The sequence below is a fragment of the Delphinus delphis genome, chromosome 10 (assembly GCF_949987515.2).
Source record: "Delphinus delphis chromosome 10, mDelDel1.2, whole genome shotgun sequence".
Lineage (NCBI taxonomy): Eukaryota > Metazoa > Chordata > Mammalia > Artiodactyla > Delphinidae > Delphinus > Delphinus delphis.
In genome coordinates, this window is record NC_082692.2 from 7,701,659 (window position 1) to 7,721,643 (window position 19,985).

Here is a 19,985-nt window from a genome sequence, read left to right on the forward strand (position 1 = left end):
ATCTATTTGTATCATCTTTAATTTCTTTCATCAGTGTCTTATAATTTTCTGCATACAGGTCTTTTGTCTCCTTAGATAGGTTTATTCCTAGATATTTTATTCTTTTTGTTGCAGTGGTAAATGGGAGTGTTTCCTTGATTTCACTTTCCGATTTTTCATCATTAGTGTATAGGAATGCCAGAGATTTCTGTGCATTAATTTTGTATCCTGCTACTTTACCAAATTCATTGATTAGCTCTAGTAGCTTTCTGGTAGCATCTTTAGGATTCTCTATGTAGAGTATCATATCATCTGCAAACAGTGACAGCTTTACTTCTTCTTTTCTGATTTGGATTCCTTTTATTTCCTTTTATTTTCTGATTGCTGTGGCTAAAACTTCCAAAACTATGTTGAATAAGAGTGGTGAGAGTGGGCAACCTTGTCTTCTTCCTGATCTTAGTGGAAATGCTTTCAGTTTTTCACCATTGAGGACGATGTTGGCTGTGGGTTTGTCATATATGGCCTTTATTATGTTGAGGAAAGTTCCCTCTATGCCTACTTTCTGCAGGGTTTTTATTATAAATGGGTGTTGAATTTTTTCAAAAGCTTTCTCTGCATCTATTGAGATGATCATATGGTTTTTCTCCTTCAATTTGTTAATATGGTGTATCACGTTGATTGATTTGTGTATATTGAAGAATCCTTGCATTCCTGGAATAAACCCCACTTGATCATGGTGTATGATCCGTTTAATGTGCTGTTGGATTCTGTTTGCTAGTATTTTGTTGAGGATTTTTGCATCTATGTTCATCAGTGATATTGGCCTGTAGTTTTCTTTCTTTGTGACATCCTTGTCTGGTTTTGGTATCAGGGTGATGGTGGCCTCGTAGAATGAGTTTGGGAGTGTTCCTCCCTCTGCTATATTTTGGAAGAGTTTGAGAAGGATAGGTGTTAGCTCTTCTCGAAATGTTTAATAGAATTCGGCTGTGAAGCCATCTGGTCCTGGGCTTTTGTTTGTTGGAAGATTTTTAATCACAGTTTCAATTTCAGTGCTTGTGATTGGTCTGTTCATATTTTCTATTTCTTCCTGATTCAGTCTTGGCAGGTTGTGCATTTCTAAGAATTTGTCCATTTCTTCCAGGTTGTCCATTTTATTGGCATAGAGTTGCTTGTAGTAATCTCTCATGATCTTTTGTATTTCTGCAGTGTCAGTTGTTACTTCTCCTTTTTCATTTCTAATTCTATTGATTTCAGTCTTCTCCCTTTTTTTCTTGATGAGTCTGGCTAATGGTTTATCAATTTTGTTTATCTTCTCAAAGAACCAGCTTTTAGTTTTATTGATCTTTGCTATCGTTTCCTTCATTTCTTTTTCATTTATTTCTGATCTAATTTTTATGATTTCTTTCCTTCTGCTAACTTTGGGGTTTTTTTTGTTCTTCTTTCTCTAATTGCTTTAGGTGCAAGGTTAGGTTGTTTATTCGAGATGTTTCCTGTTTCTTAAAGTAGGATTGTATTGCTATAAACTTCCCTCTTAGAACTGCTTTTGCTGCATCCCATAGATTTTGGGTCATTGTGTCTCCAGTGTCATTTGTTTCTAGGTATTTTTTATTTCCTCTTAGATTTCTTCAGTGATCACTTCGTTATTAAGTAGTGTATTGTTTAGCCTCCATGTGTTTGTATTTTTTACAGACCTTTTCCTGTAATTGATAACTAGTCTCATAGCATTGTGGTTGGAAAAGATAACTTGATACAATTTCAATTTTCTTAAATTTACCAAGGCTTGATTTGTGACCCAAGATATGATCTATCCTGGAGAACGTTCCATGAGCACTTGAGAAAAATGTGTATTCTGTTGGTTTTGGATGGAATGTCCTATAAATATCAATGAAGTCCATCTTGTTTAATGTATCATTTAAATCTTGTGTATTTCTCCTTGGATTTATCCTGTATGGGACTCTCTGTGCTTCCTGGACTTGATTAACTATTTCCTTTCCCATAATAGGGAAGTTTTCAACTCTAATCACTTCAAATATTTTCTCAGTTCCTTCCTTTTTCTCTTCTTCATCTGCAACCCCTATAATTCGAATGTTGGTGCATTTAATGTTGTCCCAGAGGTCTCTGAGACTGTCCTTAGTTCTTTTCATTCTTTTTTATTCTGCTCTGCAGTAGTTATTTCCACTATTTTATCTTCCAGGTCACTTATCCGTTCTTCTGCCTCAGTTATTCTGCTATTGATCCCATCTAGAGTATTTTTCATTTCATTTATTGTGTTGTTCATCATTGTTTGTTTCATCTTTAATTCTTCTAGGTCCCTGTTAAATGTGTCTTGCATTTTGTCTACTCTATTTCCAAGATTTTGGATCATCTTTACTGTCATTATTCTGAATTTTTTTTCAGGTAGACTGCCTATTTCCTCTTCATTTGTTAGGTCTGGTGGGTTTTTATCTTGCTCCTTCATCTGCTGTGTGTTTTTCTGTCTTCTCATTTTGCTTATCTTACTGTTTTTGGGGTCTCCTTTTTGCAGGCTGCAGGTTCGTAGTTCCCGTTGTTTTTGGTGTCTGTCCCCAGTGGCTGAGGTTGGTTCAGTGGGTTGTGTAGGCTTCCTGGTGTAGGGGACTAGTGCCTGTGTTCTGGTGGATGAGGCTGGATCTTGTCTTTCTGGTGGGCAGGTCCACGTCTGGTGGTGTGTTTTGGGGTGTCTGTGGACTTATTATGATTTTAGGCAGCCTCTCTGTTAATGGGTGTGTATATTTTCCTGTCTTGCTAGTTGTTTGGCATAGGATGTCCAGCACTGTAGCTTGCTGGTCGTTGAGTGAAGCTGGGTGCTGGTGTTGAGATGGAGGTCTCTGGGAGATTTTCGCTGTTTGATATTATGTGGAGCTGGGAGGTCTCTTGTGGACCAGTGTCCTGAAGTTGGCTCTCCCACCTCAGAGGCACAGCAGTGACTCCTGGGTGCAGCACCAAGAGCCTTTCATCCACATGGAAAAAGAGGAAATGGGGAAAAAATCATAAATCTTGCTCTCAAAGTCCACCTCCTTAATTTGGGATGATTCGTTGTCTATTCATGTATTCCACAGATGCAGGTACATCAAGTTGATTGTGGCGCTTTAATCCGCTGCTTCTGAGGCTGCTGGGAGAGATTTCCCTTTCTCGTCTTCGTTCTCACAGCTCCCGGGTTTCAGCTTTGGATTTGGCCCCGCCTCTGCGCGTAGGTCGCCGGAGGGCGTCTGTTCTTCGCTCTGACAGGATGGGGTTAAAGGAGCCGCTGATTCGGAGGCTCTGGCTCACTCAGGCCGGGGGAGGGAGGGGCACTGCGTGCGGGGCGGGCCTGAGGCGGCAGAGGCCGGCATGACGTTGCACCAGGCGGGCCGTGCGTTCTCCCGGGGGAGTTGTCCCTGGATCCCGGGATCCTGGCAGTGGCGGCCTGCACAGGCTCCGGGGAAGGGGGTGTGGAGAGTGACCTGTGCTCGCACACAGGCTTTCTGGTGGCGGCAGCAGCAGCCTTAGCGTCTCTTGTCCGTCTCTGGGGTCCGCGCTTTTAGCCGCGGCTCGCGCCCGTCTCTGGAGCTCTTTTAAGCGGCGCTCTGAAACCCCTCTCCTCGCCACCAGGAAACAAAGAGGTAAGAAAAAGTCTCTTGCCTCTTCAGCAGCTCCAGACTTTTCCCCGGACTCCCTCCCGGCTAGTCGTGGCGTACTAACCCCCTGCAGGCTGTGTTCACGCCGCCAACCCCAGTCCTCTCCCTGCCTCCGACCGAAGCCCGAGCCTCAGCTCCCAGCCCCGCCCGCCCCGGCGGGTGAGCAGACAAGCCTCTGGGGCAGGTGAGTGCCGGTCGGCCCTGATCCTCTGTGCGGGAATCTCCCCGCTTTGCCCTCCGCACCCCTGTTGCTACGCTCTCCTCCGCGGCCCCGAAGCTTTCCCCCTCCGCCCCCCGCAGTCTCCGCCCGCGAAGGGGCTTCTAGTGTGTGGAAACATTTCCTCCTTCATAGCTCCCTCCCACTGCAGGTCCCGTCCCTGTGCTTTTGTCTCTGTTTATTCTTTTTTCTTTTGCCCTACCCAGGTACGTGGGGAGTTTCTTGCCTTTTGGGAGGTCTGAGGTCTTCTGCCAGCGTTCAGTAGGTGTTCTGTAGGAGTTGTTCCACGTGTAGATGTATTTGTGGTGTATCTGTGGGGAGGAAGGTGATCTCCGCGACTTACTCTTCCGCCATCTTCCCGGAAGCCCCACCCACTCATCTTTTTGAGGGAAGCCATAAAAGCCGTGGATCAGCTATGGGGTTTGGGGAGGGGATGCTGGCAAATGGTAGAATGTGGTGAAGACAAGGGCTGCGTGCTGGCCGAGCAGAGGCTGAACTTGCAGGGGACAGCACTCTGAAATCCTGCCAAGAATCACCCCTTGGTCTCTGTGGGCAATTTGCTTTTTCAAGGATCCTGTGGGCAGAGATTCTCTCTAGATATTTCCTCACAGGAGGAGATGAAGAGAAACTAGGTGGTGGAACTTGAAGCTTTTTTTTTTTTTTTTTTTTGCGGTACGCGGGCCTCTCACTGTTGTGGCCTCTCCCGTTGCGGAGCACAGGCTCCGGACGCGCAGGCTCAGCGGCCATGGCCCGCGGGCCCAGCCACTCCGCGGCATGTGGGATCTTCCCGGACCGGGGCACGAACCCGTGTCCCCTGCATCGGCAGGCGGACTCGCAACCACTGCGCCACCAGGAAAGCCCAGAACTTGAAGCTTTTTAAGTAGAAAAAGAGGAAATTGTTTGCTTTTCTTTGGTAAAAATATATTTAATTTCTTTACGCATATATACTCAGATAATACATAGTGCTCCCTCAGTGTATCAAGTGAGCAGATATATGCCTCCCCCTGTTTTCACTTGGTTACTCCTTCTTTTCTTCCTCTTCCCACCGCCCGCATTAACTTTCCCTCCATCCTCAGCCCCCCAAGGTAGCTCATGTAACTGCCATGTTTTTCTTCTCATATGGTTAGTTTTCTTCTCAATGCTTAGTTTGATGTGTCGACCTGGGTAGGTTATAGTACCCAGTAATTTAATCAAACACTCGTCTAGGTGTTGCTGTGAAGGTGTTTTGTAGATGATGTTGACATCTACAATCAGTTGACTTTAGGTAAAGGAGATGACCCTCAATAATGTGGGTGTGCCTCATCCAATCTTGAAGGCCTTAAGAGCAAAAACTGAGGTCCCCTGAGGACAGAAACATCAAAATTCTGCCTGGGTTACCAGACTGGCACCCTGCCCTACAGGTTTCAAACTTGTCAGCCCCGCAGTTGCATGAGCCAATACCTTAAAATAAAAATCCAAAGAACCCTGGTTGATATAATACTTACTCATTTAATCATATAAATATTAACATATTGATAGAGACATACAGGTTTTTGCTATCTTTCGATTTGCAAAAATGAGATGATATTGTAAATGCGTTTCTTCATCTTGCTTTTTCTCATCAACATTTAAAAGGCTGCCTAACACTCCTTGGTCCTTAGTGCACATGAGTGCATATGAAACATGAAATGGTTCATTAAGTCATTCTCCTACTAATTGAAAATCACTCTGTTCTCTTTTTTTTCCCACTATGAGTGATGCTACAACAAATATCCTTGTATGTGCATATGTGTATAGACGGATGTATAAAGACTGACAGCCCCACCCCTAGCCAGGGACCCAAGGCCTGTGCCCATGTGTGGGTAAAATGAGGGGGAGGAGGTGAGAGGGGGAGATTTTCTGAGACTCCTTGACACAGGGGCCCAGTGCTCTGTGAATCTGAAACCTGTTGGTGAAGTCTTAATGTGAGCTAAGTTTAGATGGGGAGGATGGAGATGCAATGGCTGACGGGATTAAGGTGAAAGTCTGGGAACTTCCCTGACGGTCCACTGGTTAGGACTCCGCACTCTCACTGCTGAGGGCCTGGGTTCAATCCCTGGTTGGGGAACTAAGATCCTGCCAGCAGTGTGGCACTACCAAAAAAAGAAAGAAAGTTTGAATGAAAATTGGGATTTTCAAACAGATTTTATGTGAAATGGTAATGGCTCCTATGCCTGAATGCATTATTGCGATGGATATTTTGTCCTACTAGGCATTGCTTCTCCTAATTAAGTTTGTAAAACACAAGGCATGTAAGTTTGCCCGCGGGCCGGTCTCGATTGGACATGATGGATGGGAACCTGAGGACTGCTGAGCGCACACAGTGGTTGATTTAAAACAATATAGAATACCTCGTTGGCAAAAGGAGATTACCACTTTAATTAATGACATGCTGGAAGCTGGCGGGCTGGTACCAATGAATGCTCTGCACAGTAGCCCTGAGTGGCACAGGGAAAAGGTGGATGGGGCCTGAAGATTCACAGCAGACCAGTGAGGCTTAACTAAGGTTGTGTTGCCCACGGCCCCAGCTTCACCCTCCAAAAATACAACAGGCTCAAGAAGACTGGGACTCTGATTAATCTCGAGAATGCTTCTCTGTTGCAAACTCAAGAAGAGCCAACTGTAGTCATGTGAGAAGAACTCCAATTGGTGATCACTGTCCTGTCGCAAGGTTACCTGAACTCACCAGTTTACCGTCATAATTTGATCAGAAGGGATTTGGCCTTGTTGCAGGTCCTGAGTGTAAGATTATAGCATACTGATGACATTACGAAAATATTGGAAACTGCAGAGCAAGCTAGGACTGACTTGAATGCCACGATGGATCACGTGACCAACTGAAGCTGGTTAATAAATCTAGCAAAGATCCGAGAGCCTGCCTAAAACGTGAAACTCTTAGGAATGTCATGGTCCAGAGCCATTCAAGATATTCCATAAGAGACTAAAAAATAAAGTGCTGTCACCACTCACCCTTAGAACCCAACCCAACCTCTAGCCTTTGGTTAGCTTATTTGGATTCTGGAGAATGCATATTCTACATCTGGAAATACACTAGGTCCTATCTGTAAGGATACGCAGAGGAAAGCCGTATCTAGTTGAGGATCTGAACAAAAGCAGGATGTGTCTGAATTACAAAACGCGATGGCTCTTTCACCACCTTTGGGCTGTTGGGATCCCCACTCAAATATGATTTGGGAAGTGTCTGCCTCTCCCACTCATGCAGACCAGAGCCAGTGGCATAAGCCCATGAGCACCTACCAGTGGCAACCATTGGGATTTTGGACCAGAAATTTTCCAAATTCTGCCCCCTGACCCTTACACATTACTTGAGAAACAGTTACTAGTGAGCTATTGGGCATTGATTTGGACTGCCTCAATAACTGTAGGACATCCAAAATCATGAAATCTGAAGTATCCACAGTGTCCTGGTAATGTCAGAGAAACACTCTTACAAGGAAGGCAGTGCTCAGAGGAGTTCCATACAAAATGGAAATGGTTTACACAGGAGCATGCTACCAGGGGAACGCAGGGTGGTACTCACCATGCCCACAGCAGGTAGCTGCTTTTCCCCATGACTGACTTTGGAACCACTTGAAGAACTGCTGGGACTTACTGCCTCATGGCCAGTGGCGCTATGAACATCTGTTAGTTGACCAACAAAGAGCTGCCTGGTTTACAGATGACAGTTGCAAGATGAATAAACAGTATCCTGTCTGGAAAGACTGATTAAAGAAAGTAAGAATAAATCAGCTCAATGGGCTGAATTGCAGGCTATTTTCCTAGCAGCGATGGAAGAATTGAACGATGGGAAAAGCTCCTACATTTGGGTTTTCACTGACTCATGTGCAGTAGCTAATGGCCTGGTCATATGGTCAGGTGATTGGACAATGGAAAACTGGACTATTAAAAGGATGCTCATATGAGGTGTAGCCCTATGGGGAACATTCTGGGAATTTAAGAGATATGTTTGGGTTTTTTCTGGCTGTATTGAGATATAGTTGACATATAACATTGTGTAAGTTTTCAAGGTGTATGGTTTTTTGACTTGATACATATTGCAAAATAATTATTATCATAGTATTAGCTAAAACTTCCATCACATAAGTACCTTTTTGTGTGTGTGTGGTGAGAACATTTAAGAGTTCCTCGTTTAGCAATTTTCAAGTATACAATACAGTATTATCAACTGTAATCATCTATGTTAGACTGCCAGGACTGATTCAACTCAAAACTAGAAGTTGGTAACCCTTTGTCCAATATCACTCCACTTCCTCCACCCCATACCCCCAGCCCCTGGTAACCATCATTCTACTCTCTGTTTCTATGAGGTTGGTTTTTTTGGTTCCACATATAAGTGAGATCACACAGTATTTGTCTTTCTGTGTCTGGCTTATTTGAGCTGGAGTAATGCCCTGAAGATCCACCACACCCTCACCATCACTTATCATTGCTTTCTGTTGCTAACAGGTGTGAGATGATATCTCAGTGTGGTTTCAATTTACATTTCCCTGATGATTAGTGATATAGAGCACCTTTTCTTGTACCTATTGGCCATCTGTATGTCTTTTAAAAGGTTTGTAGTGACAGATAACTACATTGAATGACTTACGTCTTTTTCATTCCTTTTCCTTTTTGCTCCTCTGAATAATTTCAGTTGATCTGTCTTCAAGCTCACTTCTGATTGGTCATGTCTGCTGTTGGAGCTCTCTCTTGAATTCTTCATTTCAGTCATTGTATTCTACAGCTCCAGAATTTTTGTTTGGTTCTTTTTTATTTTCTAAACTATTTTTATTTCTTCTTCCAAATTTTATTGAGATACAATTGATACACAGCACCGTGTAAGTTTAACATGGACAACATAATGATGTGATTTACATACATCTTGAAATGATTCTCACAGTAACTTTAGGGAACATCCACCATCTAATATAAAAACAAAATTAAAAGGGGGGCAGAGTCAGGATGGAGGACTAATCATTAGAGAAATGAAAATCAAAACTACAATGAGATATCATCTCACACCAGTCAGAATTACCATCATCAAAAAATCTACAAACAATAAATGCTGGAGAGGGTGTGGAGAAAAGGGAACCCTCTTGCACTGTTGGTGGGAATGTAAATTGATACAGCCACTATGGAGAACAGTATGGAGGTTCCTTAAAAAAATAAAAATAGAATTACCATATGACCCAGCAATCCCACTACTGGTCATATACCCTGAGAAAACTGTGAATGAAAAAGAAACCTGTCCCACAATGTTCACTGCAGCACTATTTACAATAGCTAGGACATGGAAGCAACCTAAGTGTCCATCAACAGATGAATGGATAAAGAAGATGTGGCACATATATACAATGGAATATTACTCAGCCATAAAAAGGAACGAAATTGAGTTTTTTGTAATGAGGTGGATGGACCTAGAATCTGTCATACAGAGTGAAGTAAGTCAGAAAGAGAAAGACAAACATAACAAACCGTATGTTAATGCATATATATGGAAACTAAAAAAGTGGTACTGGTGAACCTAGTGGCAGGGCAGGAATAAAGATGCAGACGTAGAGAAGAGACTTGAGGACACAGGATGAAGGGGAAGCTGGGACGAACTGAGAGAGTAGCATGGACATATATACACTACCAAATGTTAAATGGATGCCTAGTGGGAAGCAGCTGCATAGCACAGGGAGATCAGCTCAATGCTTTGTGACCACCTAGAGGGGTGGGATAGGGAGGGTGGGAGGGAGGCTCAAGAGGGAGGGGCTATGGGGATATATGTATACGTATGGCTGATTCAGTTTGTTGTACAGCAGAAACTAACACAACATTGTGAAGCAGTTATATTCCAATAAAGATGTGAAAAACAAACAAAAAAACCCCAACCAAAATTAAAGAAATGGAAAAAAATTTTTTCTTGTGATGAGAACTCTTAGGATTTACTCTCTTAACTTGCATATATAACATACAGCAGTGTTAATTATATTTGTAATGTTGTACATTATGTCCCTACTATTTATTTATATTTATTATAACTGCAAGTTTATACTTTTTTTTTTTTTTTTTTTTTGCGGTACACGGGCCTCTCACTGCTGTGGCCTCTCCCGTTGCAGAGCACAGGCTCCGGACACGCAGGCTCAGTGGCCATAGCTCACGGGCCCAGCCGCTCCGCGGCATGTGGGATCTTCCCGGACTGGGGAGTGAACCCGTGTCCCCTGCATCGGCAGGTGGACTCTCAACCACTGCGCCACCAGGGAAGCCCACAAGTTTGTACTTTTTGACAGCCTTCCTCCAGTTCTCCCTCCTGCCATCCTCCTGCACCCCCTCAGCAACCCCCCTCCCCGTAACCAGAAATTTGATATCTTTTTCTATGAGCTTTTGCTGCAAAGTTTTTAATCTCTCTGTGAAATCTGAATGAAAGCCTTGCCAGGTAGAGTATTCTTGGTTGTAAGTTCACCTCCTGGTGGGTGTGGATGGTTGATAACATGGCAGGCTGTGGGTTCCATGGTCTCCCAAAGATGATGCTGGCCCACTGCTGAGCAGGGCTGGGTCCTCGTGCTACTGGCTGAGGGGTACAAGGGATCTCAGAGCTGGTCGGTCTGCTGGTGGGTGGAGCTGAGTCCCTGGGCATCCTGGGGCTGGTGTTGGCCTGTGAGTGGGCAGGACCAGGACCCAGAGTCTCTGGCTGCAGGGCCCTAGGGAACCCCAATACTGGTCTCAGCCACTGGTGGGTGGGGTAGATCCTGGGGCTGCTGGCTGAGGGGCCCAAGGTGTCCCAGAGCCGGTGCTGGCCTCCGGGTGTCTGGGCCATGTCCTGACATGGAAGGCTGTGGCGTTATGACAGTCCTGTGGCTGATGTCTGCCTGTACGTGGATGGGGCCAGACCCAGGGGCCCCAAGGGCTGACTCCCACCCACTGGCGGGCACAGCCAGATCCCAGGATCTCTGGCTGCGGTGCCCTGGAGGTCCATGAGTTTGTGTGTCAGCCACTGGTGAATGGGCCCAGGGCCCGGGGGTTCCTGGGGCTGCTGCCTGCTCCCTAGTGAGTGAGGCTGGGCCCAGGGCTAGTGCTGGCTCACTGGTGTCAGGGCGGGGTCCTGAGCCCTCTGGTGGACAGGGTCGCTGGCCAGGGTGGCTTGGGGCTCAGGGGATCTTAAGATAGCAGGCCTGTTGGTGGGTAGAGCTGCGTCTCTGCCTGGCTGCTTGCTTGGCCTGGGGCATCCTAGTACTAGTGGTGATAGGCCAACTGGCAGGGCCAGTCCTTGCGCTAAGAAGCTAGAGGGAGAATTCCAAAATGGTGCTTCCTAGCCCCCGTGTCCTCGTGGTAGAATGAGCTCCCCCAAAAGGCTGCCTCAGTGTCTGTGACCCCAGTGTGACCTCAAACTGCCTCCTGCCTCTCCGGGAGGCCCTCCAGGATCAGCAGGTGGGTTGGACCGAGGTTCCTTTCAAATGATTGCTTCTGCCCTGGGTCCTGGAGTGTGTGAGATTCTAGGCGCACCCTGTTGAAACGAGTGGAGTTTCAATTTCCCACAGCCCTCTGAGACTCCTGAAGGTAAAGCCCATTGACCTTAAAGCCAGTGTTCTGTAGGCTCATCTTCTCAGTGCAGACCCCTGAGCTGGGGTGCCTGACGTGGGGCTCAGACAGTTGCACTTGTGATTATCCTCCTATTTGCGGGTCATCCACCTGCACGTGTGGGTCTTGACTGTACCGTGTCTCTGCCCCTCCTACCCATCTCATTGTGGTTCCTTCTTTATACCTTTAGTGGTAGAAGATCTTTTTTTCTAGATTCCAGTCTCTCTCATCAGCAGTGGCTCTGTACACAGTTGTAATTTTGTTGTGCCCATGAGAGGAAGTGAGCTCAGCGTCTTCCTGCTCTGCCGTCTTGGCCACTCCAAATAAGGCAAATGTCCTATTGGGTTCTTTTTTATGTTTTCTCTTTGTTGAACTCCTCATTTTGTTCTTGGATGGTTTCCCTGATACTGTTGAATTGTTGCTGTTGTTGTTGTTTTTTATTTAAGAAATGTTTATTTAGCATCTTCTATGTTCTATATTTAGCTACTGTATACTATATTTATTTGTAACAAAGAAATAACTGCATATGTTGAGAAGTCTCTATGTCCTATACTGTGTTTTTTTGACACCTTTATTAGAGTATAATTGCTTTACAGTGGTGTGTTAGTTTCTGCTTTATAACGAAGTGCATCAGCTATACTGTTAAGTTGTTCATCTGTGTTCTCTTGTAGTTCTCTGAGCATCTTTAGACAATTATTTTGAATTATTTGTAGGGCAATCTCCATTTCTTTGGGGCCAGTTACTGGAGGTTTACTTTCTCCCGTTGGTGGACTCTTGTTTCCCTGACTGCATGTAGCCTTGCACAGGTGTCTGCACATTTGAAGAATCAGTCACATCTTTCAGACTTTATGGACTAACTTCAGTAAGGGAAGACTTTCACCTGCAGGTGGGGATGCCCTGGAGAGGGCTGTGACCCCAGGTCTCGTGGTGCAGAGATCCAAGCGTAGAAGCCAGGTGTCTGGGGGTTGAGGGTGTAACGTGTCTTCAGTTCAGGCTGCTGGGGTCCCCGGCGTTGACAACTGTGTGGTCCTTGGTCAGTGCTCTGGGGGAGTCAGCAGGAGCTGCAGTGGCTGCTGGGGTCTTCAGTGGTCCCTCCAGGCCCAGCGGCCAGGAATGAGGGCAGGCAGTGATGGTGACAAGAGCCAGCAGTGTGCATACACTCCGCCACTGAGGCCAGGTGCAGGTGTCTGAGAAGCGGCAGGGCCGGATGCAGACACACACGTGGTGCTGGAGGCCGGGGCAAGCAGCAAGGGCCAGGACCGGCTGGGGGTGACCGGCAGCGGTGGGGTCCCTGGCCGTCAGCCCACACTACTGTGGCTGCTGGTTCTTGCCGTGGGTGCACAGCAGTGATGGGGGTAGGGCAGGGGCCATGCGGGTGCTTAGCTGTGGGGGCTAGTTCTTTTTGTTGGGTTTTGTTTAGTTTTGTTTAAATTTTTTTGGCTGTGCCTCGAGGCTTGCAGGATCTTAGTTCCCCGACCAGGGATTGAACCCGGGCCCCCTACAGTGGAAGTACCAGAGTCCTAACCACTGGACCACCAGGGAAGTCCCTGGAGGGGCTAGTTTTATATGAGTACAGGACAGAGGCAGAAGACGGGGCCTGATTTGGGTCCACAACCAGCTACAGGGGCCCTGGCTCTCAGGCATGCTCGCCCGTGGCTACACAGCCTCCCCTGAGGCAAACGCATGCTCTGGCCGCTGGCCGCGGGTGTCTGGCTGTCGGCATGTAAGCGCACAGCTGCAGGCGCTAGCCCCGAGTGCACCGTGATGATGGGGTCTAGGGTCAGCTGTGGGGTTCTAGGCTGGCATCCTCCACTCACAGGCTGCAGGGGGCGGGGCTTGCTGCTGGTGTGTTCCCTGGGCTCCAGTGGGGACGGGGGAGGCGGGGAGGGAGAGCCGAGGGGCTCAGGTGGCTGGCGTCAGCGAACTTGAATACGGGGGCAGTGGCGGGGAGCTGATACCATCGGCAGGGGGCCCACAGGCAGCTGTACTGGTCACTGGTTCCTTCTTCAGTGGCAAAAGCTGCTGGGTTTGCATGTGTGGCAGGTCCCTGTGAACCACAATTGCTCCCACTGTCTTTGGTAGCCTTGCTTCTCTTCCTTATTCGTAGCCATCTGTGTCAGCTTTGCAACCTTAATGGAATGAGACTGAAGCAGGCCTTCGGATGGCACCCCGGAAGGCTGGGGCGGCCGGTCGCTCGCGCTGCTCTTCCTTTCCTGGCAAGGGGACCTCTTTCTACTGCTGGTGCTGAGCACTGCCAGCCCAGGGATGGGCTGATGAAAGCAAAATTAAGCTGTCTTCCTTCTCTCTGTGTGCACTTATTCTTGGGTTTGTTGTTCTGCTCTGTTGCTGAAGTTTCTTCAGTTGACTGAAGTGGGCTCCAGAGCCCTCTGTTTTTGTTCATGGATAGCCGTGTAATTGTGGCCTTTCGCAGGGGTGGGGCAGAGCCTGGGGTCTCCTATGCCGCCATCTTGGTGACATCATTCTAAGGGGCACATTAAGTAGGACATGTCAATGCCCATCAGAAAAACTCCCTTCTTGGGACTTCCCTGGTGGCGCAGTGGTTAAGAATCTGCCTGACAATGCAGGGGACACGGGTTCGAGCCCTGGTCCGGGAAGATCCCACAGGCCGCAGAGCAACTAAGCCCATGCGCCACAACTACTGAGCCTGCGCTCTAGAGCCCGAGAGCCACAACTACTGAGCCCACGTGCCTCAACTACTGAGCCTGTGTTCTAGAGCCCACGAGCCACAACTACTGAGCCCGCGTGCCTCAACTACTGAGCCTGCGCTCTAGAGCCCGAGAGCCACAACTACTGAGCCCGCGCACCTACAGCCCGTGCTCCGCAACAAGAGAAGCCACCACAATGAGAAGCCTGCGCACCGCAACGAAGAGTAGCCCCGGCTCGCCGCAACTAGAGAAAGCCCGCGCAGCAACAAAGACCCAACGCAGCCAGAAATAAGTAATAAGTAAATTTTAAAAAAAGAAAATGAGAAAAGAAAAACTCCCTTTTTGAGAAATCCCTGGCGGTCCAGTGGTGAGGACTCTGTGCTTCCACGGCAGCACTGCAGGGGGCACGGGTTCAATCCCTGGTCGGGGAACTAAGATCCTGCATGCCTCACGGCATGGCCAAAAGAAAAAGAAAAATTCCCTTCTAGGTTTGGAAGGTGATTGGATCCACCAAGTGGACTTTTTGGACACCTGGGTCCATGAAATGAGTGGATGGACGTGAGGCGTACTGCAGCAATGCAGAGAAGGACTAAAGTGAGACGCCTTCTGAGGCACAAAACAATAACCAGAACTGTTCTGTCTGTCAACAAGAGAGACAGAGAGTGCAGGTGACTATGGGGGAAATTCCCTGGGGGAAGGCCTTGCACATAGCTGGACTACACCCCAGGGGACTATGAATGGGTCGTAACAGTGATAGACGCTTACTCTGGAATGGGCTTCACATAGGCAGTGGTAGACACAAATACTCAAAATACTGTTAAAGGATTGGAACAGAAGATCCTTACCCATTTGAGCTGCCAAGTTACATTTCTTCAGACCAAGGGATGTCCTCCCCAGCCCATAATATCCAACAGTGTCCATTGTCAAATGGACAAATTGCATTGCATATCCTCATTAGAGTAATGGTTTAATAGAGGAGCGGAACAGACAGTTGAAACGTTCGTTGTCTTAAACCGGGGGTGGCAGCGGGGAGAGAAAGGCATGCAGGGCAGGCTTCCATGCCTCCCCGAGTGTGTGCTCACACTGCACAAGAGGGGGCCTCAGTAGATTCCTCTGCTGGGGTGGGGGGCCGGTGTGGAGGAGAGGGGGTGAGGGAGGATGCTGGTGCGACTCTGTAACTTTCTTTTTTCCTACTCGATGCAGTCACCCCAGGACTAGGGATGCAACTGCAGGTGCTGGAAGCAGGGATGATTCTTTTTTCTTTTCTCAATATTTATTTATTTGGCTGCACGGGTCTTAGTTGCAGCACGCGGATATTCAGTTGCCGGGTTCGGGATCTTTTAGTTGCGGCATGTGGGATCTAGTTCCCTGATAAGGATCGAACCCGGGCCCCCTGCGTTGGGAGCACAGAGTCTTAACCACTGGACCACCAGGGAAGTCCCAGCAGGGATGATTCTTGAGCAAGTAACTATCTCTTTCAACCTTTGTATCAGAATTCCTACAGTCCTGATAGGGTGGATTGTACCTTCACCCTGTCTAGAAAGGTTGGGGTGACAGTGAATGCACTGTTCTGCAGCTGTGTAACCCTACTCTATACGAATGGGAGGGGTCCAAGGGGGAGACACTGGCTAGAATAGTATTGCTGCCAGCAACCTGGACCAGCACACAGGCCGAAATGAATGTCCCTTCCAAAGGTGAAAAAGTCTTGGTAAAAACAAATGACAAATGGAGAGAAGGAGAGATCATAGCTGAGAGGAAAGGAATGAATAAGTGGGGTATGCAGTGAGGGAAATCCAACTTTATATTATTGATAATACCTCAAAAGAGGCTCAGAACGAGAGATTCATATTATCTTTCAGGACAATTGTGCCTGACACCTGGGAGGGTAAAGCTATGTTTGCCAAGACCAGCCCAGGCTTTGGAACCTGAAAAGGTCTAGCGGCAGCCTGTAAACTTGAGTGGCATCACTCTGGGAGTCGTGCTAGACAGATGGTTAATGACTAAATGGACTCTGGTTAATGACTAAGAGGACATTACTAGACTCCATTTAGTCATTAACAATAAGTCCAGTTTTGACTCTAGTTTTTTGACTCCTATTTTTTTTTTTTTTTCGGTATGCGGGCCTCTCCCGTTGCGGAGCACAGGCTCCGGACGTGCAGGCTCAGCGGCCATGGCTCACGGGCCCAGCCACTCCACGGCATGTGGGATCTTCCCAGACCGCGGCACGAACCCATGTCCCCTGCATCGGCAGGCGGACTCTCAACCACCGCGCCACCAGGGAAGCCCTTGACTCCTATTTTTCAGGCTATATTTACTACAAGGAATTTGGGAGGGAATTCTGGGAGCACCCCTTCCTTCTGGGACTTCCAGACATGAGGTGTATGGCTCCTAGTGGAATGATCTCTGTGTAACCATGAACCTTGATGACCGAATACTTGGAAAGGTCCCTGGTTATAGTGGACAAAATACAATGGCAGCATGTCCAACATGCCACTGCTATGCACGAATGCACATCACCCCTTTTTTGTGGATGGAAAATTATGAAGCAGAAAAGAGGAAAACAATAGGTGTCAGATGAGATTATAACATAAGCACCATGTGGTGGATCCAGGCGCCGCTGCGGTATAGCCCCGCTCTGAGACAAGAAGGATGTGGGAGGCTGTGTGGCATACTCAAACTAAATTACGTCTCCTTGTGACTACCACTAATCTACCCCTATTACGGGGAACCCAACATTCTGGGGTGCAAAATATGCATCCCAACTGCACCCATGCTGCAGCACACGATGCAACAACGTGCGTGGTAGATTATACAACACTGGCCCACAAGACGGAAAAAGACTGTAGAGGAGAGAGGTGCTGGCCCGGGTAAGAGGGAAAAGACTGATTAACTAGACTAGGCGGATTAGAGGGAGTTCTCTTCCTGGAAGAAGGAAAGTGTTGAGTCAGCCTGGAAAGAAACTGAGGCTTTAGCAAAGTGAGGCAGACTCAGCAAAAAATGCTGGATGATGCTAGAACCCAGCTTTGGGAAAGGTTCTGTGCCACCACCCAACGGAGCCTCTTAAGTATTTTAAATACCGGTGGAGGCTGAAGCAGCCATGGGTCTTGTCCCTCAATCCTAGCTGCAGCCGGCCGCTCACGGGGCACACCTCTGGGAATCTCGTGGTTCTCCAAATTTATGGAAGTTTTCTGGGGGCACTTGTAACTTACACTGATGTACTGTGACTGTTCTCACCCCGGAGTAGGTCAAAATCATATCGGGACTTCCCTGATGGTCCAGTGGTTAAGACTCTGCGCTCCCAACGCAGGGGGCCCGGGTTCGATCCCTGGTCAGGGAACTAGATCCCGCATGCCGCAACTTAAGGTCCTGCACATGGCAATGAAGATCCCACATGCCGCAACAAAAGACCTGGCGCAGCTAAATAAATATTTTAAAATAAATAAATAAATAAAATCAAAATCATATATGTCTGCTCAAGCCCTTCTTTGGCTTGCCTCATAGTAAAAGCCAAATTATCACAAGTGCCTGCTGATCTGGCCCTGCTGCCTCTCCTCCTGACTTTCCTCTTCTCATCCCTTCCTTTCTCTCCTCACTCCTTTGGTTCCATGTTGCCATGTGCTGTTATTTGCCTGTGCCAAACACAGTCCCACTTCAGGACCTTTGCATGTGCTGCCATCTCTGCTGGATTGCTTTTTCTCCAGAAATCTTCAGGACTCACTTCTCCTCCCCATTCAACTCTTTGCTCAATGGTCACCTTGATTGAGAAACCCCTCTGACCGCTCAGTTTAAACGGCACGTACCCCCGCCCCATTGACCCTCACACTGTCTATCCCTCCACCCTGCTTTGATTTTCTCTGTAGCACCTGAAGTATTATACATGTGTTTGTTTATGTGTATATTAGCTCTGTGAGTACAGGGGCTCTGTCTTAATTTCTGAAGTATCCCCAGAGCAAAGAACAGGCAGTATCCCCAGCATCTTGGCACACACTGGGCGCTCAACCAATACTGGCTGAATGAATAATAAATAGCAGATAAAACTAAAGTTTTAGTGACTATACTGTACCACTGAACTGTTTGCATTTTACTTGAGGCTTAAAAAGAGACACTTTCATCTGAAGAAATGGATGGTGAATACTCGCAGAATCTTCCTTGTAAGTGAGGGAAATGTTTCTGGTGGAGAGGCCTTTCACATACCCTATTACAGCATGTCAGAGAAATTCTGCTCTTGCTCCCTGCCAGCTGGGCTGTGTGTGTGGGTCAGGGATGGAACCCCGGATCTAACAGCCCTGTCTGATAGCACCTTCTACGCTGATGGAAATGTTTTATACTTGTACTTTCCAACAGGGCAGCACAAGCCACGAGAGTGTGGCTGTTGAGCCCTTGATATGCAGCTAGTATGACCGAGAAACTGAACTGTCAACCTATTCAATTTCAACAGCTCAGGGGGCTGAGTCCAGACGACCAGGGTCATCTGAAAAAGAGAGCCAGAGAGCTCCCTGCAGGCTTCGTGACAGACCCCGCCCCCAGCCCCACCCCACTGGTATGGACCAGCCCCATTACTTTTCCCCTGTAACTTCCACCAAGGTTTAAAAGGACCTGAGACAATGTGATTCCCTAGCTAACTAGTTCTCTAAGGCCCAGCCCAGATCTATTCCCCAAGAGTCCCATGACCCCATGAGGTAGCATCCTGTCTCTCTTGTCAGGAAGAGGAAACTGACTCACAGTATAACTGTCACGAGCTGAGGCCTCAGAACAATCTGCAGACTAGGTGAGGCTGGGCTTAGCTACATTGCAACCCTCACCCACTCAGCAGCTGGGTGGGTCTGTGACATAAATACAAACCTGTTAGAGCCTAGGCGTGATTATAATAGCTTTGATGGTATGCCAGATACTGTTCCAAGTGCTTTACAGGATGGAGTAGATGCTAGTATTATTCCATTTCACAAGAAACTCATGTACAGACACGTCAGGTTTGCCAAGATGACGCACCTTGTGTGAAACGATCAATGTTTTAAGCTGCTACATGTTGGAGAGGTTTGTTATGCAGCAAGAGCTGACCGTTGTTGGAGCTTTCTGGGAGGGCTCTGGTATCACGGCTACAGCAGGCTGGCCCGTTGGCCAAAGATGGCACAGCAGGTAAACGGTAAAGTGAGGATTCAAACCTGGGAGTCTGATGGCAGAGCCACTAACCATGACTGTATCAGCTGAGGTTCTTGGTGGCCAGCAACAGAAAACAATGCTCGCTAACATGCCTTTCAAGTTTTTGTAGAAAAGGCGATAGCACGGCCTGTGCCGTTTCCCCATTCTCTTTGAGATCGTGACCTTCTGCAAAGCCTGGGCCTCTAAGGTGACTGCTCATCTTTATTGTCCTTTCCTACCTGCTCTTTTTTTTTTTCTTTTAATTAATTAATTAATTTTTAAAAACATCTTTATTGGAGTATAATTGCTTTACAATGGTGTGTTAGTTTCTGCTTCATAAAAAAGTGTATCAGTTATACATATACATATGTTCCCATATCTCTTCCCTCTTACGTCTCCCTCCCACCCTCCCTATCCCACCCCTCTAGGTGGTCACAAAGCACCGAGCTGATCTCCCTGTGCTATGCGGCTGCTTCCCACTAGCTATCTACCTTACGTTTGGTAGTGTATATATGTCCATGCCACTCTCTCATTTTGTCACAGCTTACCCTTCCCCCTCCCCATATCTTCAGGTCCATGCTCTAGTAGGTCTGTGTCTTTATTCCCATCTTACCCGTAGGTTCTTCATGACCTTTTTTTTTTTTTCTTAGATTCCATATATATGTGTCAGCATACGGTATTTGTTTTTCTCTTTCTCACTTACTTCACTCTGTATGACAGACTCTAGGTCCATCCACCTCACTGCAAATAACTCAATTTTGTTTCTTT

The 19,985-nt window shown here is 47.2% G+C and overlaps 1 protein-coding gene and 1 non-coding gene across 2 annotated transcripts in view; both read left to right on the forward strand.

Annotated features, from left to right (window-relative positions):
* Positions 1-19,985, forward strand: part of LOC132432836 (N-acetyllactosaminide beta-1,6-N-acetylglucosaminyl-transferase-like) — a 66,622-nt gene that overhangs the window by 2,159 nt on the left and 44,478 nt on the right. The gene's annotated exons all lie outside the window — the stretch shown is intronic.
* Positions 17,343-17,415, forward strand: TRNAG-CCC (transfer RNA glycine (anticodon CCC)). Its single transcript has one exon. It is a non-coding gene; the product is annotated as a tRNA-Gly (tRNA).